Consider the following 16,465-nt stretch of genomic DNA (forward strand, 5'->3'; position numbering starts at 1 on the left):
GAATAGAATCACAGAATCTTTGGGTTTGGATGGGACCTCTAGAGATCATCTAGTCCAATGTCCCTGCTAAGCAGGTTCACCTAGGGCATATCACACAAGAATGCATCCAAACAGGTTTTGAAAGTCTCAAGAGTCCACAAACCTTTATGAGTTACTCCCAGATATCTTCACCATACAACACAAACCATTTATCCCTGTGTAATAAGTCCATAATGTATGAAGGGCAGGAGGCACAGTCTTCATCAGTCTCCAGATTTTGAAGACTCTGTGCCCAAGCCCCGTGGTGTCAGCCTGTCAGTGGTGCAGACACATGTCATGTAATGATCATATGATGTCATTGTCTTACAGGCGTCATTCATTACAGGCATTTTAGGACTGAGGACTTAAAACTCCAGTCCAACTGCGTAGAGCCTATATGAGCAGTTCTGGCTAAGAGCAGTGTATACACCCTCTCCAGTGCTCTTCCAGCCTCAAAGTATCATTAAAACCTCTGGTTTTCTTTTTTTTTTTGGAGCCAAAGGATGTGGAATTAATCTGTCTTCGTGACCATCTTTCCATGGACCCTTTGGAATCATCAGGTCTAAGTAACTTCCCACAGAGATACTTGAGATGATGTCTGCATTGCTTATGGCAATACAGCTGTAAATACTGTGGAAATGGAAGAAAAAATGGGTGTTAAAGTCAATCCAGTTGTAGGACATCTCACCCAATCTTTTTGGATAATTAGGTTTGTTGGATTGACATTGATCGTAGCCAAAATAGCAGGGGGAAAACTGATACAGCACTACACTACAGAAGAGTAGGAAGGGATCAATATAAGGAGGTTTGGAAGCTTCCTTGTTGAGCAGAACAGATCTTTGTCTTTGCTGAGATGACAAATTTGATATAATTGTATATATTTAGCAGATGTAACTTAAGACACTAGATGTTGTTTGCACCGGAAATTAGTTTTATACAGCAATACACAAGCAGGTGTCTGATGAAATGAGGTGCAACTGAGCAATACCAGGATCTTCAATATGCACTAATACAGCAGTTATTGTGGAATCAGTGAAATGTTCCAGTGGGGCTCCACACTTCTGCACTATTCCTGACACACAGATAATGACACTTGCAGGGACAGGAAGCATGCCCTGCCCTTATCAAAGAATAAGGAAGGCAAATTATCACTTGCAGAGGGTGAGGGGGTGGGAGCTGAGGGAGAAGAGGAAGAGGGTGTATCCTCAAAAGCAGTTTGCTGTGAATAGGATTAGGACCATTATTGGACAAGGACCTGAAAGTGCAATCTTCATATGCCAGAGCAAAGAAGACTTATGGAAGTAGGCATTGTGACTCAGAATAGGATGATGTACTGTATATAGCCTATTGAAATAGGATGTGTAGCTCTGCTCATCATGTTTGTAAAGCATGTTGAAAAGCTAGTGATGTGCAAGAAGCTTGTAAATTATTTGAGAGATAAAAGAAAATGTCTGAGAGTGAACCACTTCAAGAACTTGGTTTACATCTCAACCGGCAATCAAAGGGTGATTTGATCAAAACATATAATCCCTTCCTTCATGGTGAGGGGTTATTGATGTTCTTCAGACCAGTGGGAAAAGCAGAAAGAATGAGTAGTTTCTAGTTAGAAAGGGGTCTATTTCTTTGATTTTGTTTGGCTGTGATGACGTGATGGAGTAAACTCCCAAGGGAAGCAATAGAAAATCTGGCCAGAGACCACCAATCGTGAGCTGCCCAGTAAAGGAAAAGAAGTCAAGTGTGATAGCGGGGCAGGTAGAGGCAGCGACCTCACTGAGAAGGGATGCAGTACCAGAGTATGGTGAGCTTAACCAGTTTTATCCAACATTCACTGCACAAGTCCATAGTGGTGAATCAGGTCTGAGGACAAACAGGGAAGTCAACACACCAAATCAGGGCCTGGATCACTGGGATACATACCAGGCATGGTGGGGTTGCTGCATAGCTTAGGCAGAGACCAAGGGCAAAAGTCTCATCTCAAAAGCACCTCTTGAGAGAAGCGACCCGCCACCAAGGCTGGGTGTTCTGATTCAAGGCTGGACAGCAGCTGACTCAAGGCTGATCAGCCTGGATCCCAAGCAACCAAACACCCAGGAACCGTGGGAGAATGCACTTGGTCCCCGGAGAGACCTTTGCCTCTTGATGGCTTCACATCTAGGCTGGGTATGTATTTTATCCCTTCCACATTTGATCCCAAAAGTATATAGTTTTGCAGCCTATGCTATACTGAAAAATAGACTGGATAATATAATAATTGTGAAATTAAGGTCTACAATTGCATGCACAAACAAGCTGTAGAAGTTATGTTTGTTTAAGATCTGGAAGGTAATGCAACATTGTGGGAGTTGGTCCGAAAACATTTAGTGAAGAAGAACCCTTGTTCCTCTGCAAACAGGCAGTACAGTAATTAAGGCCACAATTTCCTTTTCTTGCTCCTCAATTGCAGTGAAGTATTTTAATTCCTATCCTGTTAGCATTTGCACTGTAAGGCTTTTCTGGTCCTAAGGCCAAGAGTTCACTGCCATCTCTTGCTTTGTTACTCCTTCCTGCTCCACTGGATTAGTACCTTTGTTCTCATGAACTACAGCACCCGAGTTGGTTGATCCCACCTTCCAGTATTCTGGCTGCCTCACAGCTGCCCTGAAATGCTGGCAAGTGTCTCCCTTCTGCCTCTGCTGCAGAGAAGCCCAGTGGCCCCAGAGACTGTCCCCCCAACCCCCTGCCCCGAGCACGCATCTTCCAGGCCGCTCTCATGGAACGTTCCTTCAGCCCATTGGCCGAGCTCCAAGCTGTTGGGTCTTTGCTCTGGACAGACTCGGCTGCATCATGCGACATGATCTGTGAGACAGAGGCTGGGATAGTCCAGCATCCCTTAAATTATATAAACAGGCCTTGGACAGAGAGGCAAAAGTGGCCAAACTTGAATTCCAGGAAACTTACTGAAAGGGCCGTGACCCTTTCGAATAAAAATACACAAGGTGAGCATTTCAGTTGCTCTTTTTGCACAGAGAAGCAGAAGAGCTCTTGTCCAAGGAAGAGACTGCATCAACCACTTCAGCGGGCTCCTCCTCACCGTACCTCTCACCTGCTCAAAGCTGAGGAATGCCTTCGTGATTGTAGTGGAAATTTGTTTGCATCGTGACAGGAGGTCTCTTGGGCATCCCAGGAATTAGCTGGCCTTTTGCAGTGTATATTTATTTAGTGCATTTTTAAAAACCTGCTGCAGTGTAATTCCACCTTTAAATATACAGGTAGAACACTGAAAATAAGAATCTAATTATGTGTAAGGCACCCAGCCAGTGCTACAGCTCCTAAAATCTTTCTTTGGTCCAATAATGGTAGGCTGGGTAAAAATCACCCTCTCCTGTCCTTGATCTCCCCAATGCCTTGTGTATGGTGAAGTGGATGAGTTCCAAAAAGCTGCAAAGATGTTAACCCTAATTGTACAGTTTCAAATGCAGTGGTTGCATAAATCTCTGGCTCTTCTCCCAGGCATTGATCCTTTACTCCAGTAAGTCTATTCTAGAACACAAGAGGCTTTTTTCAAGTTCATTGAGATCATCTGATATTTTTCTTGTAATATTTTTACACACTGAGATGACAGGGTTTGCTTAGGATTTTCAGCAGTCCAGATGTGGTCTTAGCTTAAGCCATCTGGTTGTTGCAACTCAGAAGTTTTTAATTGATTTTTGTAAAGTACTCTGGAGGTCATTCATCTGCTTATGCAGTATACTGTAAATCCTGGTGAATATTTTTAGCAGTCTAAGTAATTTATGAGACATTCTGTTCAAAACATGCAACAATAGAATTGTTCCAGACTTAGCTGTGACACAGCAGTACAGCAGGACAGAAAATGTTCGCAGAGTTTGAATGATGTGACTTGTGAAGGCAGAGTCTACAACATCTCATCCAAGTGGATAGTGGCCAAACAGATGGCTACTGACCTTCTTTTCCTTCAGAACTTTTGGCCTGTTCTCTTTACTTCCAGTATTCAATTTTCCTTTAGTGCCATTCTGATGATCAATGTACTGGGACTGCTCTTTTGTACTTTCCTTAACCTTGTTGGTTAAGACCTTGTTGGTTGTTACATGCTCTCGTGTAATAAATTGGCCTTTAAATGTATTAAAAATCCCCCCAAAATACAACTTACATTAATATTCATAACACAAATAGGAGGAATCTGGAATATGAATTTAGTTTGGAATTGCTCTGAATGAAGAAAAGAACAAATTGGTTGATACATTGTTATTGAAACCCACAACTATACATTATAGTGATGAAAATAGTAAAGCTCCTGTGGTCTGTATGGCACACTAACAGCCTTGTGTGAAACACAGGAAACCAGGACTGCTCAAGAGTTGTAATTTTTAACTTGGAGGATGAAATCTGTTAAGTACTTAAGAAGGCTCTGCAAGATATTTTCATTATAAATTGCACTGACCAGTGAAAAAATGGATCATTTGTTACTTTAATTACCAGTTGGGTTTTTAATGGAGACTAACTGTACACCATTTGTCTTGTCCAGGATGGGAGTGTCAAGGAAATGCTGCTGATCTAAATTTGAATGTAATATTTGCATAACAGGCAAAAATGTCTGCCAGTGCAAAACCATGTTTACTCTGTATCACCAGCACAGTTGTGAAACAAAACTCTGAAAAGATAAATAGCAGAGCTGAATTGGTATATGCAAAGTAATTTTCATTGGCTCAGTTACTTGTTTTGTACTTTTCCCATTGTTATCATTCTTTATTTTGCAGTAGTAATACTTCAGACATACCAAAATTAATGATATGTTATTTTTTATTGCAGTTACATGATGGACATCTAATGTTTTAAGGGTCAAGCTCTAACTTAATTTAGCCCCGTAGCAGCCCTTTCCAGCTAAACTAATCTAACAAAACTGTCATGTAGATTTAATGTCAGGCACTATATGCCAGTGAAGTAAGGCAAGCATCACTCAGAGTCTCTTCAAATTGTCTTCATGATCATCGAATCATAGTATCATTTAGCTTGGAAAAGACCTTTAAGATCAAGTCCAACCACTAACCTAGCACTGCCAAGTCCAACCACTAAACCATGTCCCTAAGTATCACATCTACGCAATGTTTTACTGTCCCCCCAGTACGCTTCCCTGGGCAGCCTGTTCCAATGAATGACAACCCTTTTGATGACCCTTTTGATGAAGGAGTTTTCTTAATAACCAGTCTAAACTGGGGAACAACCTGAGGCCGTTTCCTCTTGTTGTTTGGGAGAAGAGACCCATACCTACCTGGCTACAACCTCCTTTCAGGTAGTTGTAGAGAGCAATAACGTATCCTCTCATCCTCCTCTTTTCCAGGCTAAACAACCCCAGTTCCCTCAGGTGCTCTTCATCAGACCTGTGCTCTAGACCCTTCAGTAGCTTTGTTGCCCTTCTTTGGTCATGCTACAGCACATAGAATCATAGAATCATAGAATCATAGAATGGTTTGGGTTGGAAGGGACCCCAAGGATCATAGAGCTCCAACCCCCCTGCCACGGGCAGGGCCACCAACCTCAGGCCTGGATCTACACATCAATGTCTTTATTGTAGTGAGGGCCCCGAAACTGAACACAGTCCTCAGGGTGTGGCCTCACTGATACAGAGGGACAATCACTTCTGTATTCCTGCTGGGCACATTCTTTCTGATACAAACCAGGATGCTGTTGGCTTTCTTGGCCACCTGGACACACTGCTGGCTCATATTAAGCCAGCTGTCAACCAAGACCCCCAGACACTCTTCCCCGAAGCCTGTAGCTTTGCATGGGGTTGTTGTGACCCAGGTGCAGGACCCAGCACTGACCCTTGCTGAAAATTATACAGTTGGCCTCAGCCCATCAGTCTAGCCTGTCCAGATCCTTCTGTAGTGCCTTTCTACCCTCAAGCAGGTGAACATTATCTCAGAACTTGGTGTCATCCACAAACTTACTGAGGGTCCACTCAGTCTCCTTGTCTAGATCACTTACAAAGACATTAAACAGAACTGGCCCTGGAACTGAGCCCTAGGGAACACCACTTCTGACTGGACAGCAACTGGAATTTATTCCATTCACCACAACTCTTCAGGCCCAGTCTCCAGTTTTTCTACCCAGCGAAGCAAACACCAAGCTGTGAGCAGCCAGTTTCTCTGGGAGAATACTGTGGGAAATGGTGTCAAAGGCTTCACTAAAGTCCAGGTAGGCAACATCCACAGCCTTTCCCTCAGCCACTAAGTGGGTCACCTTCTCATAGAAGGAGATCAGGTTAGTCAAGCAGGACCTGCATTTCATAAATGCATGCTGACCAGGCCTGATCACCTTGTTGTCCTGTACATGCTGTGTGGTGGCACTCAACATGATCTGGTCCATAAAATTCCCTGGCACCAAGGTAAGACTGACAGGCCTATAGTTCCTCAGACCCTCCTTTTGGCCCCTCTTGTAGATGGACTTCACATTGGCTACCTTCCAGTCACCTGGGACCTCCCTGGTATGCCAGGGTCGATAAATGATGGAAAGTGGCTTGGTGAGCATTTCCACCATCTCTCTCAGAAGGTGGATTCCTTCTGGCTCCATAGACTTGTGTGTGTTGTAGCAAACGTACTAGTGGAGGTATGGCAAGTCACTAGCCATTTTGTCTTCAGTTATGGGGGCTTCATTCCACTTGTCATTCCCATCTTCCAGTTCAGGGGGCTGGGTATCTGGAGAGCAACTGGTCTTACTATTAAAGACCGAGGCAAAGAAGGCATTAAGTACATCAGCCTTTTCCTTCTCCTTTGTCACTATGTTTCCACCAGCATTCAATAAAGGATGGAGATTCTCCTGAGTCCTCTTTTTGTTGCTAGTGCATTTATAGAAACATTTTTATTGCCTTTTATGGCAGTAGCCAGATTATGTTCTAGCTGGGCTTTGGCTCCTCTAATTTTCTCCCTACATAACCTCATGACAATCTTGTAGTCCTGTGGAGGGGCCTGCTCCTTCTTCCTACTCTTCGGCTTTTCCTGAGTTCCATCCAAAACTCTCTGTTCATTGAGGATGTTTTTCTTCCCCACCAAGTCATCTTTTGGCACATGAGGAGGGCCTGCTCTTGCACCTTTAATATTTCCTTTGTGAAGAATCTCCAGCATTCCCAGACTCCTTTGCCATTCAGGACTGTGCCCCAAGGGACTCTGACAACCAGTCTCCTAAACAGGCTGCCCTCTGGAAGCCAAATTTAGCAGTTCATCTGACCTTCCTCCTTACTTCTCTGAGAATCAAAAACTATCATTTTGTGATTGCTGTGCCCAAGATAGCCTCCAACCATCACATCACCCACAAGTCCTTGTTTTTTTTTCCAAGTAACTGGTCCAATGAGATGCCTTACCTAGTGGACTCCCTCACCAGCTGTGTCAGGAAGTTATCTTTGACGTGCTTTCAGAACCTCCCTAATTCTTTCCTCTCTGCTGTATTGTATTTCCAGCAGAGGTCTGTTAAGTTGAAGTGCTCCACAAGAACAAGGGCTAGCAATTGTGAGACTTATCCTAGCTGCTTATAGAGTATTTCACGTGCCTCTTCATTCTGGTTAGGTGGTTTACAACAGGCTCCCACCATGCTATCTGCCTTGTTGGCCTTCTTCCTGATTCTTACCCATAAACACTCAACCCTGTCAACACCATTATCAAGCTCAATACATACAGGGCTGCCCCACCACCTCTCCTTCTTTGCCTGTTTCCCCCTGAAGATGTTATAGCCATCCACTGCAGCACTCCGGTTGAGTGAGTCATCCCACCATGTTTCCATGATGGAAACTGTATCACAGTTTTCCCACTGCACAATGGCTTCCAGCTCTTCCTCTTTGCTGCCCATGTTGTGTGCATTGGTGCAGATGCACTTCAGCTGGGCTACTGATCCCACCACCTTTTTGGGGGAGAAGCCCTAGTGCCATGGAACCATTTTCAGACACTTCTGTGTTTTTTAACACATCAATAACCCTTGCATCTTTGCTGTTGCATGGATCTCCATCCCCTACCTCCAATGTGACAGTGGACCAAAGGACTTCACTAGCATACTGTTGCTCAAACCTTGGCGTGCTACCCCCAGGCTTATCCTTTCTCCTCTTCAAATTAGTTAGCCCTGCTAATTCCTGTGCAGAGATCCCTCTCCCTCTTTGAGACAGGCGTACGCCAGCAGGCCTGGTGTCATGTAAACTGATCTATGATCAAAACCCACAAAATTCTGCTGGTGACACCAGGCTTGGAGACAAGTATTGATCTTCTGGCTCTTCCTGCTTCTCCCCTCATCATTCCCTTCAACTGGAAACGTAAAGGAGAACACTACTTGTGCTCCTGACCCAGTTGTTCCAAGGCCCTGAAGCCTCTCTTGATTGCCCTCAGACTTCTTCTTTCAATGTCATTTCTGCCTACCTGAAAAATCAAGAATGGATATTAATCTGAGGACTGTAGCAGGGTAGGAAGCCTTCTCTTTTTTTCTTCACAGCAGGGAGGCAGCAGTCTTCCCTAAGAAGTGTGTCTGGTCTGCATATTGGGCTTCCTGTTCTCTTCAGAAGGAAGTCTAAGTACTTAGATAGAGGTCTTCTTATTTCTGATCTTATAAAGAGTTAAGGGGTTGGCTAATTTTGACTCCATTGGCCTCTATTAGGGAAGCTGACTTACAGCTATGACAGTGTGTGACTCTTCCACAGAACAATAAAATAAGCTAAAATCAGACATAAAATATGCTTATGCAAAATGCTGGAGATAACTAAAACTTACACTAATTTCTGAGTATGTGAAAATTATGCCAGAATACATACAGCCATGTATGTGCAACATCTCCTACCTCACTATATTTATAGGCAGGGGATTATCACAGTGATGAGGATGTTACCTCAGCAGTGTCTCCAAAACTCCATGTAATCTGTAGAAGGTGAAAACTTCAGGCATGTTGCTGTGCAGACACATTTACATGGGAAGGCCTTTTTAGCTCTTCCCTTTTGTTTCCAATTAATTTGCCTTCACTCTGTGATAGCCAAGCTTTATCTTATGTACTTTTTGGAGTGTTTTCGTCTTCTTCTAGTGACATAACTGCATTAAATGGTGGAGGAACTCCCTGAACTTTGTAGAAGTACCTAAAAGGACCTAAAGGATTTTTTTGACTGTGGTTTGAATAACTCCTGTATCTGGTACCCAGAAAATAAAAACAATTATTAATTAACCAGTTAATGAATAATAAAAATAGACACCTGACACTTTTTTCTTGCAGCCTTCATTTGTATGCAAAGACAGAATGAAGTAAGAAAGGACGAAGACTCCAGAGGACAATCTGGTCTAGAGTTCCATTCCAGCATGGTTTCATGCCAGGGTTAAAGGTCAGAATGCACCAAAGTAACTTGTAAAGCAGAGGTTTCTAAACCATCTCCTCAGTGCTGGAGAACCAGCATTAGAGGACAACCTCACTGTTGAACGCTCTTTTGCAAAAGGTACTTCCTAGTGAAACTCACATTGGCTTGAAGTCTGAGAAAGTAAATGACTTGTGCCTATAGGCTTAAAGGATGAGCTTTTTCCACAGCACGTTCCCAACTGCATTGAGTAACTGTTTTGTTATATATATTGTCATCTTATATTTTGGAATTAATGTTTTCCTTACTTGTTTTTTTAAAGTACATGTGAAATACTTTATCCTAGCATGTTATTATACTATTAAACAATAAAAACTTGATATGACAAACAACATTGCTTTTGTATTGCTATTTTTGCTGGGGTGGCTCAGGTTAATACAATTTGTTTAAACTTGGGTGGCATAATTCTCTGCTGGAAAACTACACTGATAATTCAGGGACGTTATAGTGACAATTTTGAGCTAGTATTTTCTGAATAAAGAATTCTACTGTCAAAACAGCACATAAAATGTGAACCCAATCCAGTTTGTAATTTTTTGGGAGTAAGCCAGCTCTAGCATAATGTAACAGGACTAACATAACTGGAGTGAGTGAAGGTATTATAAAACAAGAATTGATTTTAGAAATGAGATCAGAGTCCTGTGACCTTCTTTCTTATATAAAAAAGGCATTGCTTATTTTTCTTAAAGATCACTGAAAGAGCCAAGACAATATTTACTTTAAGCACCATCAGTGTAAGTCCATTCTTTCCTATGAAATGTTGTTCATTAATAACATATTAATAAACGACTTCATCAATGTCAATTGATTATAAATGTGACAGGCTGTAAAACTAGATCTACCTTTTGACCCTGGGATCAAATGTAGTATATTATCTTCAAAGCCAGCTCAGATCTTCTCAGGTCCTCTTGAGGCTGTTAATAAATAAACATATCTGAGAGAAAGCAGAATCAACGAGAAACCAAAAAGAGTTTAACATGCCATCAGTAATGAAAAGGGCTGATGGAATGAGTGACAAAGGCTAAAAACTAAAAAAATACTGCTGATCAAATGGATTTTTTTGCAAGTTTAAGTGTCCATCTGGGACAGAAGTAGGAGCAGGGATCGGTCTCTCCAGGTGGTGGTGGAGGAAGACAGCATTTAGTGTTTTGAAATGCCTGGGTATACAGAGCCAAAAGTGTACACAATTACTAGGGGCCATTGTGTGAGTGGCAGGGGTCTTGTAGAAGGCGGCCCCTGACTTTCTCTGTGACAAAGCTGGAGTCTTAGCACCACAGCACAGACATCACAGCTTTCTATCATAGTGAAGGAGTCAGTCAACCCTATAGCAAAGGTTTAATACATGTTTGTTAAAATCTTACATACTGTCTGTAAATGGAGCAGTAATTTGCAATTGGTGCAGAAGAGAAAATTCATAGGAGCTTATTTCCCAGTGTTGCAATTTCCCAGGCTCTAATTTTCTTCAAAGGATTATGAATGAGATAGAAGAAAAAAGATTCAGTCTGATTTTCCAAAAATGCTGATAACTGGTATGTTGAAATGACATGGCACAGAGACAAATCTGTGATCTGTTTGAGAAGTGACACAAAGCTACACCTCTAGAGAAAGCATAAAAGATGGGTCCAACTGCTGCACAGTATTTAGTGGTGTTAATACTCTTGTACTGAAAGGAAGAAAGATAACAGGTGCGAATGCTGTTGGTTGCAGCAGCTCATTGTGCTTGCAGCAAGCGTATTAAAAAATCAACAGAAGACTGTGCTGGAACGGAACAAGCTGAAGCACACATTGTCTCAGTAGGTTGTTTTCCTTCCTGTCTGAACTTTTTACTTCATTTCAGATCCTTAACACTGTTGGCATCCCCTCCCAAAGCTTTAAGGGCGCAGTATACATTAGCATTTCTGAAACATCGTGTGATTTGCCCTTGAGGATAAAACAGTTTCTGAAATTGTACTAAGTGGGGTGGGGATTGGCAAAAGAGAAGAGATGCAAAAAACAGCCTCTATAAATGAGCACGTTGGAGAAACACAGCAGAGATTCTCCACAACTCTTTTTACATATACGCCGAAAGGGACTGTGGACAGTTGACTGATTCATAAGCCAAGTGGACTGATGGTGCTTTGGGCTGGTATATATTTTACATATTAAGGACGGACATAACAATTTGTCTTACTTCCCTTACCTCCTCCCCTGCCCTGGCCACTGTCCCCGAGTCTGTGCTTTGATCAACCTGTCCTTGACCTTTCCCCTCTGCTCCTAATACCTCTCCCAACACTCTGCAGCAAGGACAAAACATGGCATAAGTCCAACCTCTTTGAACTCCATTTTTTAAATTGAGTTTTTTTATCCCTTGTGGAGTGTTTTTGTATGAAAGGATACCATATGGCTCTGGGTTAACAAACCCTTTATAGAAAGACTGCTTCCTTTCCTGCTTAAATGAGTAAAGATTCCTATCAGCATTCACAAAGTGTTTCTCTATGCATTAAGCAATGCAAGAAAGCTGGAGTGGTTTCACCCACCTTCCAGGCATTAAAGAAGCACAGAATCACAGACTGGTTTGGGTTGGAAGGGACGTCAAAGACCACCTAGTTTCAAACCCCTGCCATGGGCAGGGACACCCTCCACTAGCCCAGGCTGCCCAAAGCCCATCCAACCCAGCCTTGAACACTGCCAGCGAGGGGGCAGCCACAGCTCCTCTGGGCAGCCTGTGCCAGGGCCTCAGCACCATCACACAGAAGATTTTTTTCTTTATATCTAATCTAAACCTGCCCTCTTCTAGTTCAAATCCATTACTCCTTGTCCTATCACTACACTCTCTGATAAACAGCCTCTCTCCATCTTTCCCAGAGCCCAGCCTTAGGTACTAGAAGGCTGCAGTAAGATCTCCCCAGAGCCTTTTCTTCTCCAGGCTGAACAACCTGTCTTCATAGGAGAGGTGCTCCAGCCCTCTGATCATCTTTGTGGCCCTCCTCTGGACTCACTCCAACAGCTCCATGTCCTTTTTATGTTGGGGACATGAAGAGAAACTCAATACTTGGTAGCTTCTAAATAGAAAGAGTCAAAATTAGCATCATGCTTCCTTCTTATATATTAGATTTTTTTCATGCTTTGATTATTGGCTAAAGGATATTGTTCCTATTTTTAGTAAGGTTTCATCCTAGTGCATCCACCTACCCAAAGTAAAGGGCATAGACTTTTTTATTTCAGAGATTTAATGGATTCAATACTTTTCTCATTTTGCTAAATAATTTCCATTTTGTTCCCAAGTCTTCTGAAACAAGCTATGCTTTGCATAATAATTTAGGAAAAAAAACCCCACAACATTCTTGTTGATTTGCTTAAACTCAAACTATTCTTGCTGCTCCAAGTGCCTACTGAACATTCCTCCATCATGTTAAGTGGTTGTGAAGCATGTAGCAGTGCCCACTGATGGGTTGATTTGTAAATGTTAACCAGGCAACTAGCCTCCTGACAGATAAAAGTAAGTTCAAATACTGCTATTCTTCTTGCATGGTATTAGGATGGTACAGAATCATTCTGCCCTCAAAATATAGATTAGTATAATAGTGAGGCTATATTTCAATTTCCAGTGTAATATGATGTTGATTTTTACTACCCTGAGCATTGCCTTGATGTCTGGGTGGGTTTTTTTAATTACACCTTGATCGTTTAGCAAAGCCACTATTTACAGGTGGAGAGCTTTATGAATGCAGCTTAGCACTGCAGTATATCTTCAGATGGCATTATTAGCAAATCTTAAACGGAATGCTCCTGTAATTGGAAAGGTCTTTTAAATACAAACATTTTCTGCTTGGATTTAAGTTAATAACTGCATTTCATTTGAAAATGGTCGAGAGCTTATGGAAGTTGCTACTTTTTAGTATGTGGTATATATTTTCTACCTGAATTTCAGATCTACCCCTTACCATATACCAAATACTTCTAATTTCAACAGGTCTGTAATGGACATCTGAATATTTAGGCAGTGTTCATGTCCAAAGCCTCCTGAAGACCTGCCCTGTGAGCATACTCAAGCTGGTATTTTAAAAGGCACTTTGCAAGTCAGAGAACATCCATCTTGACTATTTTATGAAGTGATTATTATGAATTGATAATTTAAAGAAATAACAGGAACAGGCACAGAGAATTCATTATTGTTGCCGAGTTCAGAGAAGTAGGATGAAATCAGATCAGACTGGTTTGGGCTGTAAAGTGAGACTCCCTGGATAGAAACACTGGGGCTGGCCTGGGGGAAAGCAAAACACCCTTTATTCTGTGTAATGGAAGATATAACCTGGAAAGCAAGCGTTTGGGATTGTGTTTTTCTGGGAGACTGCAAACTAGCATGGTTGGCACTGGATGAGTAAAATAAAGGATATATAAGGCTGAATTTCTGAGCTTAATGAAGTCAATGAAAATGCTACTGCTTGCTCTAACCAGGACAGGTTTCACTCTAATTTTAAAAAATAATTAACTATGCAAAATGTAATTAACAGTGGATTCTAATTAGCAACCTGTGGAAACTGTGGCTTTATCGTGGCAGTTTTTAGTTGCTCTATCCTTCCTTTTTTTCCCCCAGTTCTCTGTACTCTGAACTGCTTTTCCAACACCACCTCTGCAATTGAGCTGTGTCAGCTGTGCAACGTACTGTGATTCACACACGGCTGTTTTTGCAAAGAAAAATTGTCACAGGAGAAGAACTTGTTGAAATTTTGGGTGTAAGCAATGTTTGTCATTTAAAATCAGGGTAAAAGAAAAGGCAGGAAGGGGGTTAACCTGTTTAATGGAGGAACAATACAGTTTCCAAACTAGAACAGGTAGGATTCACTGCCCAGTAAAGGTATGAGTGAAATCACGTTGAAAGCTTAGTTGAATGTGAAGGATATGGGTTAAAGCAGAGATATATTAGAGAAAAAGATGAGAAGCAGCAGAGCTGTTACCACTGGAGGTAAGAAAGGAGCAGAAAGCCGTGCATGGAGACAGAAGATCTTGTTGCATTCTCCTGAGAAGGCATGAGGAAAGAGGGTTAGGATATTGATTGCAAGAGGCTTGGGTTTTTGGACATGGAAGCTGCTTCCTTTGTTTGGTTGTTCTTTCTCTTACATAAATAATATTTATCCAGTAAGAAGAATGGCTGGTAGAAAGTGTCACTGTGATTATTTAGAAATACTAGTGTGTATGTGGGAAGGAGGAGAATCCTCCTATGCCCTTACTCAGTCCTGTTCTCCCCCTGGAGAAAGCACTGTTGTGACATAATAATCTGATTTGACCAATGAGAACTCATGGCATTCTTTGCAAATAATACAATAAATAATGGGCCTCATAATGAGTTTTTAATTATATAAACCTAAAATTTTTGGCAACGGTTCAGAGAGTATTAAAACAAGCAATTCTAATGGTTGATATTTCTCACTTTCTTCGGGAAAGTCTCCATCACTGAGAAGTAAGGCAGGAAATTCTTTGAGGCTGGTTTTAAGCTCAGAGTCGACTGGATTTTGCAATTTGTGGATAATAATACACAAAGGCTTCCAAACTCAGTGGGAGAGCTCAACACAAATGGCTCTGGAAAAAAAATTACAAACAAAAAAGGCATTGTGCTGCAGTGAACAGCTAGGCACTGCTCTTACAGAGATGGTTTTGTGTCCTATTCGCATGCGTAACAATTATTGATATTCACTAATGAGAGAAAAAAATGTCCCACATACCACTTCTGTTGTAACTGAATGGATTCCCTAGAGCTCACACATTTAAAATACTTATCAATTAGTAAAGATTTCATGCTTATATCTAGAAAGCCTGTAGATAACACTAGATACTATTTTATGAAAACATATACTAGCCTATTCTTTGTCCTTTTTGATGAAAAGAAAAGAGTTTATTCTCAGCATTTGTTCCTTGGCCCTTAAGGTTTTGGATTTAGTTGCTTGAGAATGCAATTGCCTCAATTTTTAAGACTGATTTTGTCAATATTTATGATACCATTGTCACAAGTTAAATAGAAAGAAATATGGTGCTGCCTAGATTGTCCAGATACATCTCTCCTTTCTGCCTGTTTTGCTTTAGATTATTGTGATAGCTTTACTTTATTCAATTAGTGCCTGTTCTTCTCCTTTTCCTGACAGCCTGCCTGACAGTGCTATGAACTGGCAGGGAATGGAGGTGACAGGACCAACAGATCCCATGTGCACCACCATCCGCTGATTCCTCTGCATCCTGCACCTCTACAGTGCTGCTTCTTTTGTAAAAGCTTCTCTGCCACACTTACAGCAAAAGGGAGATCTCCTGCCCTGAGCCAGACATTTTCAGAGCATTCTTTATTGCTTGTAGGTGTTCCCAAGACATGGACCAGAAAATGTGACGCCCTTGGTTTTACTGTGCCTTTCATTCTGATGAATTTACTTTTTGCTTTCATCTATAATAACAGTGATTTGACCATATGCCTAGAAGCAGACACACGCAAATGATTGACCGTGTCTGTTCATGGAAACTAGATTTTTCCATGTCATAGAATTATAGAATCATAGAATGGCATGGGTTGGAAGGGATCCCAAGGATCACAGAGTTCCAACCCCCCTGCCATAGGCAGGGCCACCAACCTCAAGCCTGGATCTACACAAGGTTGCCCAGGGCCCCATCCAACCTGGCCTTGAACACCTCCAGGGACGGAGGTGTTCCTTGTATCTAGTCTAAACCACTTCTCTGGGCAGCCTGTTTCAGCACCTCACCACTCTCTCTGTAAAGAACTTACCCCTAATATCTAATCTAAACCTTCCCTCCTTCAGCTTTAACCCATTCCTCCTTGCCCTGCCATTGTCTACCCTTTTTAAAAGTTGATTCCCCTCCTGTTTCTATGTTCCCTTCAGGAACTGGAAGGCTGCAATGAGGTCCCCCCACAGCCTTCTCTTCTCTAGGCTGAACAAGCTCAGCTCCCCCAGCCTCTCTTCATAGGGGACGTGCTCCAGCCCTCTGATCATCTTTGCGGCTCCTCTGAACCCTCTCCAACAGTTCCACATCTTTCTTGTATTGTGGGCCCCAGATCTGGACACAGGACTCCAGATGGGGCCTCACGAGGGCAGAGTAGAG

Source organism: Gallinula chloropus (genome assembly GCF_964237585.1).
Source record: "Gallinula chloropus genome assembly, chromosome: 1".
NCBI lineage: Eukaryota > Metazoa > Chordata > Aves > Gruiformes > Rallidae > Gallinula > Gallinula chloropus.